Below are 17,047 nucleotides of genomic sequence, written 5' to 3'. Positions count from 1 at the left end.
TTATTGAGATACCTGTACAAATTAAAACAGATAATGCTTCCTCACATGTATCTTATAAGGTAAAACTTTCTTTGCACATTACCATATAAAGCATGTTACTGGTATACCACACAATGCCACAGGACAAGCAATTATAAAAAGAACTCATTATAATTTAAAGGAGATGCTTATTAATAAGAAGAGAGGGTAGAAAGCTCCTGGAACAGACTAAATGGTGCTTTGTTAACTCTAACATTTTTTCCTACAGGTGATAAAGGTACAACAGCAGTTGCAATGTACTGGGTTACTAAATGAAATAAATAAACAATTAACCTATCCAATGTATACTACAAGGATATGTTGATATTACAATGGAAACCTCAATAGATTTAAGATTGGGACATAGTTATGCTTTTGTATCTACAGTGATGAAAAAATATAGCTACCAAGAAAACCAATAAAAATGAGATATGACCCGGGAAAACCATTTTATAGCTGAGACATGAGCATCTTCACAAACCAAATAGCCCAGGTGATTCACTCTCACAGACTTTCTGTCACAGTTAATGATATCTTCAAAATATGTATGCAAATTAACCTCAAAAGTGCTAGCCCAAAGGATGGATCACACAGAAACTTGATAGACAACATAGAAGCTAAAGAAATAACCCAGACACTTGACAGACAACAGAGACTGTACAGACAACACTGAGACTAAACAGACTAACACAGAAACTGGGCAAATATTGCTACAGTTAGTTTTTGAAAGTACTAACATGTTATTTATTTATTTATTTATTTATTTATTTATTTATTTATTTATTTTGACTTGAACCTCCAATAAGTATTCTTTGCCCCATTTCAGCCTGAAACAATTATGTAAGAAGATTGCCATCCCAATCCTTGAAATTGAGGTGAATGTTTTTGCTCATTTGATGTGTTATAGTTATTATCATCTAGCATGGGAGATTGTTTTGCATAATTATTATATAGTGATAGAAATTTAAGGATGTTTTATTAGATTATGTTTCACTATATTATACATAAGCTGTTTAAGGTGTGAGTGAAGTTCAAATTTTATGGTTCTTATATTGTATGTAAATTGATAATGTTAGAGAAAAAAATGAACTTTTAAAACAGAAATGAGGGTACGAGTTGGAAATTATGTGTTAGAACCCATCCTTTTTTATACTAAAATATCTAAGAACTTGAGCACAGATCAGTCTTGGTATCTAGGGAAAAACCTATTAATATTATGTTAATATTAAGTTCCCTTTTGGGAACTTAGTAGTAAAATTACTTATTGGTATAACCATAAAACAGTGACTCATACAGCTTTTATATATAAATATAACCCAACGGATAGTGACCAATGTTGTGGAGTATTGGTACCCCTTATAGTCTTTTTTTCCATTTATGGTTTAAAGGAAAACGGTCTTTGCTGAATGATATTGGTTCTCCTTGTCCTACTTTGCTGGTCATATTTTGTTGTGTCTTCATAGAAAGCATCACTCCAAAAAACTTCTTGTGGTTCTCTGGCAGCTTCTTACTATATCTACTATATTTATTGGTAGAGTAGTGTCAGCTGATACAGATAGATATGGAGTTTTGATTAGAGAGACTCACATTGTTAGGCAGGACCTATGAGAAGACAGGTGATGTTTGAAAGGAGTATAAATGGGACCTAATAGACAGTGACTGAGAGTTGGCATCGGGGTGTCAAACTTGTTGGTTTCTAGTTTTCATCTTTGCTAATTTCATTTCATTGAGAGAGATACCACAAAAAACTTCTCCTAGTGTCTCTGTTGGGCCTGGTCAATATTGCTTACTCCTGCCAATTCAACACAGGCCCAACTGTTTCTGCTAGGTCATGACATCACTGCTAATTCATGTTGTCTATCTTGACACTGATAAACTGGACTGGTGGTATATTTGAGAAATGTTTGCAAGTGGATTGAGTTCTTAGTGCTAATTCCTGTGAACTGAACTACTGACTTGCTGATACCACAGATTGGATTTGCTCCGAAGAACAATTTCTAAAAAGGCCCATGTTTTCTATATCCTCATAATCTTTCTTTTCTACAACTTTGGTAGGCAAGTATTTAAGAAGCATTATTTTAAATGGTATTGGACACTCAAAGATAGCAAGTAAGTAAACTAAGTAAAATAATGAAAGAATTTTATGACAGAGAGACAGAGAGAGAGAGACAGAGAAAGACAGAGACAGAGACAGAGAGTCCCAAACTGTTCTCTCTAAAACATTGAATGAATACTAAAACATGAATCCTAAAAACATTCTCTGAATAGTTTAACTATTGCAGAAGACAGGTCAAGTCTATTATTTTACACATCAACCCAGTAATTTACTTTAGGTTAACAGAAAGAATATTTCTTGGAGGAATGTGACAATATGTACATTAGTACACAAACTAGCCTTATGCCCACTGCAGCCATCAACACTCACACTGGGATCTCGTCCCAGGAGCAGGAATCATGTCACTCTGTCACCATCAAGGCATAACAGGTTGGGCACAACCAAAGCACTTAGAAAGTAAGTGACTACATGGGGAGAGATAGACCTCTCTAGGAAAGGTTACTATAATAGATTTATGGCGAGATATGAGGCAGAGAACTGAACAACTGGATAAAGTGTGTCAAGTAAGAGAAGAGTTTGGTGAGAGAGGAAATATGAAAACAAATAAAGTGTAGGGCCATGTGAAGGCCTAATATGGAAATCTAATGCAGTAGAAGATTGATAAAATATATGCAGGCATTAATGTGATCTATATGAATCTATAGTGCCACGGAAGTGTTAGTTATGCCCCCCAAAACATACAAGAGCTGATCTGATACAACTGGCACTGCAAGAACTTTTATAAGTACTTGGGGCCCCTAAGCTCACCACTGACAGGTATGATTTTTGTTTTGTTTTATTTGTTTGTTTTTTGTTTGTTTGTTTGTTTGTTTTGTTGAGAGAAGCCCCAAAAATCTCAAAGCAAGGCTACTTTATAGAAAGTCCCAAGGTGGAGTTGGGGGTCGGGGGGTAAGTTTGCAAATATTTAATTGGAAAGCTAGTCTGGCCTTTAATATAATAGGCTGGTGCTGGGTGTTAAACCAAAACCTTAATTTTTGTTTCCCTCTGCACTGGTGATCATTACCTCAGGGCCCAGGCTTGTAAAATAGGGGTATAAATGTGTTGGGAGAATAAGACTGGTGTTGAACACTGAATTTGTTTTGGGGCAGGTAACCTGGAGACCCATTTCTTGTTAGGGGTTAGCCTAAAGACTGGAGCTATGGTAACTTAGAAACTAATGTCTGTTAGTTTACCTGAATTCAAGTTCTCTAAAATGTTGTCTGAATTTAAAAGATTTGGTCTTTTAAAATTACCAAATAAAACTTTCAGTACTGAGTTTTGGTTATATCTATTTGAGTCATTGAGCGAAGGGTTTCATGAGAATGCCCAAAAGAACCAAGTTGTCGTCAAGCATGTAGATTGCTCTCTTCAAACTGAAAAGGCTCTATTGCTTCAGATAACACCTACACCCCTCACTGAACATGGGGAAGTCACACTGATACCAACACAGAGCCTTTACAAGGCTCTGTTAGTATCTTTGATATACAAAGTTATTCTGCATGCTATCAAAAGAAAAATGCAAATACTGATCCAGACGTGAATCCTTTAATCTACAATCATGTCCTGAGTGAAACCTATCCAACCACAATAGTTTCATGGACCCTGCCAGAGTAACCAACAAATACCTGATTTGACTGTAGGCATACTCCAAAATTTAAAAACCCATAACCACCATTGTTTGTGTGTCCAGAAAACCAAAACTAGATATCCCTAGAAACTAAGGTAAAATAAAACACTTATGTTGTGGTATACTCATAGATCTTTGCTTTGCTCAGCTATCAGCAACAAAGGTACCTCCTGAAGCCAATGGGAACAAATACAAAGATCCACAGACAGCATAAAGAGTTAGAGACCCCAGAAAGATCAGTTCCAAGTGGGATATTTCCATTAAATCTTTCCTATTTGTCAAAAATAAATCCTGCTGAAGAGTGGACAGAGGGAGTGTAAGAGCAAGAAAAGATTGGGGGGACTTCGAGAAAACTTAGGCCCTCTGAAAGAAGCAGGATTTTTACACATAGGAACACAGAAAAACTGAGCCAGCATTCACAGGGCAAGTGTATGTCTGTGCAAAATGGTGTACTGAAAGGAGAATCAGACACATGACTCAATTCCTAGCTGCACCTATTTTTTTTTTTGGAGCTGGGGACCGAACCCAGGGACTTGCGCTTCCTAGGCAAGCTCTTTACCACTGAGCTAAATCCCCAACCCCTGCACCTATGTTTTAATAATAATGTTTGAAAATGAAAATTTAGTTTTCTCTAATTCAATTCTAATTTCTGGCTTTTATGAGTAAGGTTTATATGAACATAGTTGAACTAGTTTACTTATAGTTGGATTGAGAATCTTTTTTGGGTATATTCTGAGGAGTGATATCACTGGGTCTTGAGTTAGAATAACAATTTTCTGAGGAAATGCCATATTGATTTCCAAAGTGGGTGTATATATTTGTATTTTTACCCACAACATTGTTATTCTTAGTCCAAATCCTGGAGAGAATAAGCTGTCACTCGTGTCTTTAATTCTAACAATTCTGACAGGTATAAAATGAAATCTCAATGTAGTATTGAATTGCATTTCCCTGGTGGCTAAGAACATTGACTATTTCCTTAAGTGGTTATTTGATATTCTTCTGTTTTGAATTCTCTCTTTAGATCTTTGATCTATTTTTAATTGAATTGTTTCATTTCTTTATGTCTACTTTAATTATTTATAAATATTTGGAAATTAGCCTTCATTTAGATGTGGGGTTGTTGAAAATATTTCTCAATTCTCTAGGCTGTTGTTTTGTCCTATTAATGGTATTCTTTGCCTCACAGAAGCTTTTCAGTTTCATGAGATCTCATTTATTTGTTTTAGAAGCTATTGCCTGCTAGATGTGTGATTAGGAAGTTGTTTCCTGTGCCAATGAATTCATATTTTTTTTTTTTTTTTTTTGGAGCTGAGGACAGAACCCAGGGCTCCGCCGCTGAGCTAAATCCCCAACCCTAAATGCATTTTCTTTTCTACCAGATTCAGTGTATCTGGTTTATACTGAAGTCTTTTATTATCATATACTTGAGTTTTGTTCAGGGTGATATGATTCAGATCTATTTGCATTATTCTACATTCAGACATCTAGTTAAACCAAGCACTAGCACTAATTGTTGAAGATACTTTTTTTCTTTTTTGTATAATTCTGATTTCCTTATCAAAAAGTCATTGAAGAACAGATACAAATGTGGTACATTTACACAATATAGCTTATTACTCAGCTTTAAAAAAAAGAAAAGAAATCTAAAGGGATTCAGGCCAGGTGAGGACAGAAAAAGAAGGGGTGAACAAGAGGGAAGATGGAGGAAGAGAATTTTGTAAGAGACAACTTTAACTGGAAAATACTTCTGGGGCAAGGTAGAAACCTAGTCCAAAGGCAATTCCAACTAAGGTAGGAAACTGACCTTAGTTAATATTCTTTGTAATGGAGGATAGAGAACCTCACCCAGCCATTTTTCTGAAACACAGCAAGATTTCCAGGAGAGGGATTGTGACACTAAATTACCCAAAAACCTACATTTTTTTTTCTGCCTGCAAGATGTGCTATGGTAAAGGTGGCACAGATATTTTAGGAATGAGAAACCAATAACTATTCCAGTTGGGATGCAAGCCATGAGAAGTGGCCTACCAATGACAGTGCATAGAGGGCCAGGTCACAGAGGCAAAACACAAACAAACAAACAAAATAAATAAAAAAAAATCAACAAAACAAAAACAAAAAACAAAAAACAAAACCATGAAACCCAAAGAAAACATAACATGAGAACAACAACAAAACAACAACATCAACAAAAACAAAACATACAAAAAATATACCCTTAGTGAAATGATTCCCAATGATATTCTGCTATATTTACTCTCACAGATTGGAGTCTAAATCAAGTGTCATCAGAGTGGCTTCATTGAGTAACTGTCAGCAACAAATGTAAACACCCTCAGTCAAACATTATACAGACTTCAGAGAATCTTGCAGAAGAAGTAGAGGAGGGATTATAGCAGTATACCACAAGAAAACCCACAAAATCTACTAACCTGGGCTCAGAGTGCAACACGTAGCCTGAAAAGAAAATCAGAAAGCATGAATGAGTCTGACCTAGGTACTCACTCCGCATAGATGCAATAGTTGTTTAATTTGGTCTTCTTGTAGAACACTTAACAATGGTATCAGTATCTGTCTTTGATGCTTTTGGCTGCCCTCCAGTTCATTTCCGACCTACTGGGTTGCCTCTTTCATTTGTAAATAAAAGAGGGTGCACTGAGTCTTTCTCCAACCTTAAGTGCCCTGTTTGTTTGATATCCCTGGGAGGTGTGAGGTATTTGAAAGGGAAATGGAGAAGGAGTTAATTGGTGGTAGAGAGGAGGTGTGTCCAGATACTAGGAGGCAAAGTGAGAGAGGAAACTGCTATTGAGATATAATACATGATTTAAAAAATGAAAAAGTTTGAGAAAAAAGAAAATTTAATTTTTGCCAGGGGATTCTTTCTGGTGAAACAAGGTACACTTAAGAGTAGGTTGTGGCAGTTGGGGATTTAGCTTAGTCATACAGCACTTGCCTAGCAAGGCCCTTGGTTTTGTCCTCAGCTCTGGGGGGGACGGGGGGGGGTGTGCGAGGGAGACAAAATAACAAAAAGAGTAGGTTATGAGGAACCTAGGAGTTGTCAGGGGCAGGACCCTTTTGGTTTCTGCCTGAGCCTGGAGCTGAACCAGTTCCACTCTCTACCTACCCAAATCCTATTGGGAAGAAAGATACACTCAGAAGTGTGGACAATCCTGAGAGGTCAGAGGAGACCACTGCTCACATTCCAGGCCCAAGAGGAACCAGCATAGAGCCCTCTAGAAAAAAAGATCATAGGAGCAGTCAGGAAGAGAATCCTTCCCCTCTCTGCCAGCACAGCTGGAGCACACCAGGAGTTCTGACATACCTGAGAGCAGAGCTAAAACCAACACTTATGGTCTCAGCATCTAACCTGGAGCCCTCACGACATACAAACCCAGGAGAAGTCTAGGACAGGACCCTTCCTGTCTCTGATATATCCTGTTGAGAGAAAACAGGTCTACAGGAGTGCTGGCACACAGGCTTTAAGAGGCTCAAGCCACTGTCAAATACAACAAAACAAGTCAACACCAGAGACAACTTGATGGTGAGAGGAAAACACAATAACCTAAGCAACAGAAACCAAGAATATTTGGCATTAGCAGAGACCGGTTCTCCCACCAAAGCAAACACTGGATATCCCAACAAAATGGAAACACAAGATTTTGATTTAAAATCACATATCATGATGATGATAGAGAACTTTAAGAAGGACATAAATAACACCCTTTAAGAAATACTGGACAACACAGGTAAACAAGGAGAAGACCTTAAGGATGGAACACAAAAATCTCTTAAAGAAGTTCAAGCAAATCAACAAAACAGGTGAAGGATTTGAGAAAAACCATCCATGATTTAAATATGGAAATAGAAACAATAAGGAAATCAAAAATGGAGAGAACCCTGGAAATAGAAAACCTAGGAACTAAATCAGGAGTCACAGACACAAGCATTACTAACAGAATACAAGAGATTGAATAGAGAATCTCAGGAGCAGAAATGCCATAGAAAACATTGACACTGAGAGATAGAGTTTTAAATTAGCCCAAAACTCAGCAACAGGACCTGACTCTGGAAGACAGATTGTTAAAAATGCAAGAGAACTACTTCACTTATCACCCGGTGTGAGTAACTGTTCTGCCCCTGTGATGTTTGTTTAAGCTCCCACTGTGCATTCCTGTCATTGCATCCTGCAGAGAACATTCCAGGAAGCTTGTGGCCCAAGCCTAACCAGATGTGTTTCAAATGCAGATGCTTCATCAACTCTGACAAACTCTTACCCTGACAGGACAAGAGATAAAAATAATGAGGACCTGAGGACCCGACCCTTCTCCTGATTTAGTAGCTCTGTTCCAGGAACCAGGGGGCCATAAAACCTTTTGGCATCCCCTTATCTCTTGGAGCCATAAAACAATCCTGTAATTTGTGGTGTCTTTGATATTCCCCTTTGACATCCCCTCATCCCCTGGGGCTCACAGCCTCTTCCTTTAAATACTCTTTCTCCCAGCCTCTTGTGGTCAAACTCCACTGACCCTGTGTGGGATATGAGTCTTGACCCCAGTGCACTGGTTCCTATCAATAAACCTCATGTGATTACAGCAAGGATGGTCTTGTTTGAGTTCTTGGGTCATTCAGAGACTTGAGTGAGGGTCTCCCGACTCTGGGGATCTCTCAACACATCATCAAAAATAATGTAAAATGCAAAAAAGCTCCTAACCCAAAACATCCAGGAAATTCAGGATACAAAGATATGATCAAACCTAAGGATAATAGGTATAAATGACATCAAAGATTCCCAACTTAAAGGGCCAGTAAATATCTTCAACAAAATTATAGAAGAAAACTTCTCTAACTTAAACAAAGAAATCCCCATAAACATATAAAAAGACCTACAAAATTTCAAATAGATTGGACCAGAAAAGAAATTTCTTCTGTCACATAATAGTCAAAATACCAAATGCACAAAACAAAGAAACACTATTAAAAGCAGAAAGGGAAAAAGGCCAAGTAACATATAAAGGCAGACCTATCAGAATTACAGCAGACTTCTCAACAGAGAATATGAAACCAGAAGGTCCTGGGTAGATATCATATAGACCCTAAGAGAACACAAATGACAGCCCAGGCTACTATATCCAGCAAAATTCTCAATTAACATAGATGGAGAAAAGACGATATTCCATGAGAAAACCAAATGTACACATTATCTTCTCACAAATCAAGCACTGCAAAGGATAATAGATGGAAAACTATAACACAAGGATGAAAACTATACCATAGAAAAAGAAAGAAAGTTAACTCCTTGCAAGAATCACAAGTGAGCCATACAAAAATAATTCCACCTCTAACAACAAAGACACCAGAAACAACAATCACTATTCCTTAATATCTCTTAACATCAACTCAGTTCTCCAATAAAAAGACATAGAGTAACAGAATGAATAGGAAAAGAGGACCCAGAATTTTGCTGCATACAGGAAACACATCTCAATGACAAAGAGAGCTACTACCTCAGAGTAAAAGGTTCAGAAATAATTTTCCAAGTAAATGTTCCCAAGAAAAAAGCTGGAGTAGCCATTCTAATGTCGAATAAAATCGAGTTTCAATCAAAAGGTATAGAAAAAATAAGGAAGGAAACTTGATATACATGAAAGGAAAAATTCACCAAAATGTACCTTCAATCTATGCTTCAAATTCAAGGGCACCTACATTCATAAAAAGAAACCCTATTAAAGCTCAAAGCACACATTGTACCTCCCACAATAATAGTGGGAGATTTCAACACCCCATTCTCATCAATGGACGGGTCACGGAAACAAAAACTAAATAAATACATAAAGAAGCTAACAGAAGTTATGAAACAAATGTATTTAATGGATATTATAGAATATTTCATTCTAAAACAAAAGAATATATCTTCTTCTCAGGACCTCATGGTGCCTTCTCCGAAATTGACCATTTATTTTATGACAAATCAGGCCTCAACAGATACAAATAAAACCATGCATCATATAAGATCAGCATGGACTATGGCTGGTTTTCAATAATAATAAGGAAAATAGCAGAAAGCCCACATACACAAGAAAATTGAACAACACTCTACTCAATAATAACTTGGTCAAGAAAAAAATAAAGAATTTAATGAGAATGAAGCACAACATACCCAAACATATAACACAATGAAAGCAGTGCTATGAGGAAAACTGAAATCTCTGGATGCCTCCAAAAAGGAATTGGAGAGAGCCTGCATTAGCAGCTTGACAGCACACTTAAATCTCTAGAATAAAAAGAATCTAATGTGCCCAAGAGGTAGAGATGGAAGGAAATAATCAAGTTCAGGTCTGAAATAAAGCAAGTAGAAATAAAAAGGACTAGGTTAAGAATCAACAAAACCAGGAGCTGGTTCTTTGAAAAAAATCAACAATATAGATAAACACTTAGGCAGACTAATGAGAGGGCATAGAGAGCGTATCCATATTAACAAAATCAGAAATGAAAACTGAGATATAAAAACAAAATCTGAGAAAATTAAAAAAATCATCAGATCCTACTAAATATTCTATATCCAACAAAACTGGAAAATCTGGATGAAACAGAACATTTTCTACCAGGTAGCAAAGCTAAATCAGGATAATATAAACCCTACCACAACTCCTAATGAAATAGAGTTATTGAAAGCCTCCAAAATATTCCACAATATAAGGAACATTTCCCAATTCCTTCTATGAAGCCACAATTGTGCTTATACATAACCCACACAAAGACCCTACAAAGACACAGTACATCACACTGATTTCCCTTATGAATGTTGATGTAATAATGCTCAATAAAATTTTTGCAAACCGAATCAAAGAACACATCAAAATGATCATCCATCATGATCAAATAGGCTTTATCCCAGGGATGCGGGGATGGTTCAATTTATGAAAATCCCTCAATGTAAGCCACTATATAAACAAATTCAAAGGAAAAAAAATGATAATTTCATTAGATACTGAGAAAGTATGTGACAAAATTCAACAACCTTTCGTGCTAAAAGTCTTTGAAAGATCAGCAACTCAAGGCCCATACCTAAACCTAGAAAAAGCAATATACAGCAAACCAGTAGACAACATCAAACTAAATGGAGAGAAACTCAAACCCCATAAATTGAAGGACTAGACAAGGCAAGTCCCTCTCCCTTCATATTGCATATTGTACTTGATTGCCAGAGCAATCAGAAAACAAATGGAGGTCAAAGGGATTCATATTGGAAAGGGAGAAGTCACAATATCAATATTTGCAGATGTCACTGAAATGACCCCAAAAGTTCCACCAGAGACCTACTAAACCTGATAAACAAATTCAGCAAAGTGGCTGGGTATAAAATTAACTCAAACCAATCAGTAGCCTTCCTCTACTCAAAGGATAAACAGGCTGAGAAAGAAACTAGGGAAATCACACCGTGCACAACAGTCACAAATAGCATAAAACACCTAGGTGTGACTCTAAAAAAACAAGTGAAAGACCTGTATGACAAAAACTTCTAGTGTCTGAAGAAAGAAAGAAATTGAAGATTTCAGAATATGGAAAGTCCTCCTATCCTGATGGATTGTCAGGATTAAAAAAGGAAAAATGTCCATTTTGCCAAGTGAAATCTATAGATTTAATGTCATCCTCATCAGAAGAACTCAGTTCTTCATAGAGTTAGAAAGATAATTTTCAAATTCATTTGGAATTAACAAAAGACCCGGGATGGCAAAAACTATCCTCAACAACACAAGAACTTCTGGGGGAAAATCGCCATCCCTGCCCTCAAGCTGTATTACAGAGCAATAGTGATAAAAAAACTATATGTTATTGTTACAGAGACAGGCAGGTAGGCAAATGGAATAGAATTGAAGACCCACAAATGAAGCTACATACCTATAGTCCCTTGATTTTTGACAAAGGAGGTAAAAGCTAGTGGAAAAAAGATAGCATTTTCAAGAAATGATGCTGGTTCAACTGGAAGTCAGAATATAGATGGATTCATTCCAACACCTTGGATTCATTCTTATCACATTGTACAAAGTTCAAGTCCAAGGGGATCAAGGACTTCCACATAAAAACAGATATGCCCAAACTAATAGAAAAAAAAGTGGTGGAAGAGCATCAAACACATGGGCACTGAGGGAAATTTTCTGAATAGAACATCAATGACTTATGCTCTAAGATCAAAAATCAACAAATGGTACCTTATAAAGTTGCAAAGTTAATGTAAGGCAAAGGATAATGTCATTAGGACAAAACTGCAACCCACAGATTTGGAAAAGATCTTTACCAATCCTACATCAAATACAGGGCTAATAACCAATATATGCAGAGATAGATTCCAGAAAGTCAAATGATGCTATTTAAAAATGGGCTATAGTGCTAATCAAAAAATTCTCAGTTGAGGAATATCGAATGGCTAGGAAGTACCTAAAGAAATGTTCAACCTCCTTAGTGATTAAGGAAATGCAAATGAAAACAACCCTGAGATTGCACCTCCTAACAGTCAGAATGGCTAAGATCGAAAACTCAGGTGACAACAGATACTGGCAAGGAGGAAGAGGAACACTCCTCCATTGTTGTTGGGATTGCAAGGTGGTAAAACCACTCTGGAAATCAGTCTGGAGGTTCCTCAGAAAATCAGACACAGTACTATCTGAAGATCCAGGTATACAACTCCTGGGCATATACCCAATTGATGCTCCAATGTATACCCAGGACACATGTTCCACTATGTTCATAGCAGCCTTATTTATAATAGCCAGAAGCTGAAAATAACCCAGATGTCCTTCAATAGAAGAATGGATCCAGAAAATGTGGTACATCTACAAAATGGTGTACTATGCAGCTTTCAAAAACAATGACTTCATAAAATTCATAGGCAAACGGAAGGAACTAGAAAATTTCATCCTGGGTGAGGTAACTGAATCACAAAAATCATCCATGATATGCACTCACTGATAAGTGGATATTAGCCCAAGAGCTTGAATGACTCAAGATACAATTGACAGACCATATGAAGTTCAAGAAGGATGATCAAAGTATGGAAGCTTTGCTCTTTGTCAAAAGGTGGAAAAAAATTATTCATAGGAGGTGATTAGTGACAATATTCATAGCAGAGACTGAAGGGATGTCCATTCAAAGTGTACCCCACCTGGGGATCCAGCTCATATACATACAGCCACCAAACCCAGGCAATATTGCTGGTGCCAAGAAGGGTATGCTAACAGGAGCTTCTGAGAGATTTTCAGGCAATAACAAATACAGAGACAAATGCTAGCAGCAATCATTTGAACTGAGAATGGTGTCCCCATTGGAGGAGTTAGAGAAAGGCTTAAAGGAGCTATAGGGGCTTGCAACCCCATAAGAACAATAGCAACCAACCTGAGCTCCCAGGGGCTTAACATCTAACCAAAGAGTACACATGGATAGAACCATGGCTCCAACTGCATATGTAGCAGAGGATGGGCTTGTTGGTTACCAATGGGAGGAGAAAACCTTGGTCCTGCCAAAGCTGTACCTCTCATTTTAGAGGAATGTCATGGTGGGGATGTGGGTAGATGGTTGGGGAAGAGCAACACACTCATAGTAAAAGAAGAAGGGGAGATGGGATAGGGGGTTTATGGACAGTAAACTGGTGGAGGGGATAATATTTGAAATGTAAATAAAAATTTATCTAATAAAAAGTTAAAAAAAAAAACTTTTAAAAAAGTATGTTGTTTGCCCAGGAGTAGATAGCAAGTTCTAAATTCTTATAGTTTCAAATTTGACCTAAAGGTGTTCTCAGAAAATGATGAGAGATTTTTTGTAGTAATTGCATTTAAAATTAACTGCTAAAATGAGTCAGGAGATTTTTATCTTCCTATTTTAAGCACTGCAAAAAAATTTCTCTTTTTCAAGACAATAGGTATATTGTCATCTGGTAATAAATATGAGAACAGTTATAGAAGTCTGTTACCCAAGCCAGTCATACCAACTGCTCTTCCTGACTTTCATTGAAATATTCCATTCCTCTTTTTTTTTCTTTTTTAAACTTATGTTCCTCAAGCTACATTCTAAGCCATTCTCTAGAAACACAAAACTTGTTTCAGGCTATATAATAGTTATTTATTCTTTGTTCTGTTTTTTGTGTACAAGAAATCCACTTATTTCATACAGACACTAACATAGATAATCACACACATACTATCTCAGTTAGTGGTAATGTTGTTATCTTTATCTTTACTTAAACAAATAAACAAAAATCAAGATTCTCAAACAAAGGAGCTTTTGAATTTTTCATTCATCATATATAGCATGCTTTCCAAGCAACTACTTTAACTATAAACTTTTGAAAGTTATAAGTAAAAGTTTGTTATGAATTCACGTCTCTAAAATACAAATCACAGAATTAGAGATTTTAAAATGATTTTATTTTATATATTCTAGAATAGCTATAGATGTTTTAACGTCTAAATTTTCCTCTGCCTCTCACTGAGTTGAATTTTTTGAATGTTGTAATTTACAATGTCCAGCAAAAAGTTGACCTCTAAGGCTAGAATGATGGAAGTCCAAGAAAGGCCATTGTTTTACTCAGGCAGTTTATTAAGACTTAGGCACTCAAAATTCATGGAGATCTGTCAGAATTTGGAAGACACTTGCTTGGTAGTATCAGGGTACTCTTACCCAGGCATCTACTTTGAGATTATAGAAAGTGGAAATATTACTATAAATCTGAAGCTCTATTTATAAATGTGAAATAGTCATTTCTCTGTGAATAGGGTTTGGTTTGTATCCAGAGCAAACGAAGTTCTTATCATAGGCCCTGGCCTCATTGCAAGCTAAAATTTTTATTGAAACCCATATTCATCAGAAAAATGTGAATATTTCATGGTTGATAGTGATTCTTCATTCAGACTTTAACAGATTTTCATAGATGATTCAATATCACTCAGTTCCTGGGTCAAGTTTCAATTAAAAAAAAAGAAAAAGAAAATAAAAGATAAAAGAAAAAACTTTACTATGCTTTGCAAACTCATTGCATGTGAGTATGTTTTTATGTTCAAAGCTAAGATTACACAGACACTGAGAATTCACAGCTGGATTACTAAGGGGAAAAGATATGTCCTTTGCTGTGTGTCCCTCCCAACTCTGTGTGTGTGTGTGTGTGTGTGTGTGTGTGTGTGTGTGTGTGTGTGTGTGTGTGTGTGATCTGAGAGTGGACACATAGATGATACAATTTTATTTATTTATTTTATTGTTGTTGTTGCTGTTGTTGTTGTTGTTGTTGTTGTTGTTGTTGTTGTATAGAAGAGGACTATAGGAACTCCATAATAATTTTGCTAAGTGATTGGTATGTAGACTTCTTTGTCCTACAAAAATGTCAAGATTTTAGATGGTTTCAGTGTTTGAATTATTTGTAGACATAACTTAAGTGGCAGGCAAAACTGTGCTAGGAGGCTTTACATAATGTCAGGCATTGCTATTGATTTTCTGAACTGCTTTTTGAATATAATTGTACATTTGCAAAAAAATCCCTATTATGCTACTTATGAATATCAATAAAATAGGTTACAATTTACATAATTTTAACCCCCCAAATACCTCACCTCTTAGAATTGAATGCACAGAAAAAGAAAAACTCATCACATATCAAAAAACTATTTGCAATTCACACCTACTAAAAAATTGAAAATCATTTTATCTGCAATGGACAATGGAGTCTCACTGGATGTATCAATTACATGGCCTCCTGCCCAAAAGTAGTTAGCCAACACAAAATGGATTTGATTTCCCCACGTTTTTAATGACTCTGTTTTGGAAATGATAGTCTTTCTTCCATTTAAAAAAAAATTTCCTCTTCATTTGTGATTTTTACTGTTTATTACTTTTTTAAAGAGAGTAAGGGAGAACATGATTGTTTGTCACTTTGAAGCCCCTACAGTCTGATGGCCTTCCAGGAGATCTGCTGTAAACAGGGCAACTGGTAAGATAATCTTTCAAATAATTACAATAGCTGGGAACTCCGAGTAGGCCAGAAAATCGGGCCATATTCTCTCCACTTGCTCGATTCCTCTTTTAAAGCATTACAGAGAATCATTAATACTGTCAGGGATTGATGCTTGTCCATGAGATTGGCCTCAAGTTGGACTGGTTATTGTTTGACTATTCCATTAGTCTTTGCTCCATTCCCATTCCTTGCATTTATCCTGTAATTTTGGGTCAACATTTTGTCATGGGTAGGTGTACTTAACACTCTATTGGGATTCCGGTCTGGCCACAGAAGGCAGCCTCCCCAGGCTCCATACACAAATGCTGTAAGTCACAGCCAATGACACCACCACTGATTCTTGGACAACTCCACTATCTCAGGTCTCTGTCTCTTCCTGGAGATGCCCCACACCTCTCCCCCTACCAGGTACAGATTTTCTTTCATTCTTAAGGTCATCAGGACATAGCCATTCCCCTGCCAACACCTGATTCTTTTTTTCCCTATCTTTATTAAACTGGGTATTTCTTATATACATTTCAAATGTTATTCCCTTTACTGGTTTCCAGCCCAACGTTTTCCAACCACTCCCCCTTCCCTTCTATATGGGTGTTCCCCTCCCTATCCTCCTCCCATTACCGCCCTCCTGCCAGGGATCCTGTTCACTGGGGTTCCAGCCTTGGCAGAACCCAGAGCTTCCCCTCCACTGGTGCCCTTACTAACCTATTCATTGCTATCTATGCAGTTGGCACCCAGGGTCAGTCCATGTATAGTCTTTGGGTAGTGGCTTAGTCCCTGGAAGCTCTGGTTGGTTGACATTGTTGTTCATATGGGGTCTCAAGCCCCTTCAGCTCTTTCAGTCCTTTCTCTGATTCTTCAATGAGGGTCCTGTTGTCATTTCAGTAGTTTGCTGCTGACATTGGCCTATGTATTTGCCATATTCTGGCTGTGTCTCTCAGGAGAGATTTACATCTGGTTCCTGTCAGCTTGCACTTATTTGCTTCATCCATCTTATCTAGTTTGGTGGCTGTATATGTATGGTCCACATGTGGGGCAGGCTTTGAATGGGAGTTCCTTCAGTGTCTGTTCTAAACTTTGCCTCCCTGTACCCTCACTCAGGATAGTAATTTCCAGTTCCATCCATTTGCCTATAATTTCATGACGTCATTGTATTTGATAGCTGAGTAGTATGCCATTGTGTAGATGTACCACATTTTCTGTATCCATTGTCTGTTGAGGGGCACCTGGGTTCTTTCCAGCTTCTGGCTATTACAAATAAGGCTGCTATGAACATAGTGGAGCATGTGTCTTTATTATATGTTAGAGCATC

This window comes from Rattus rattus, chromosome 10, assembly GCF_011064425.1.
Source record: "Rattus rattus isolate New Zealand chromosome 10, Rrattus_CSIRO_v1, whole genome shotgun sequence".
Taxonomy (NCBI): Eukaryota; Metazoa; Chordata; class Mammalia; order Rodentia; family Muridae; genus Rattus; species Rattus rattus.
This window is presented reverse-complemented; position numbering follows the sequence as displayed.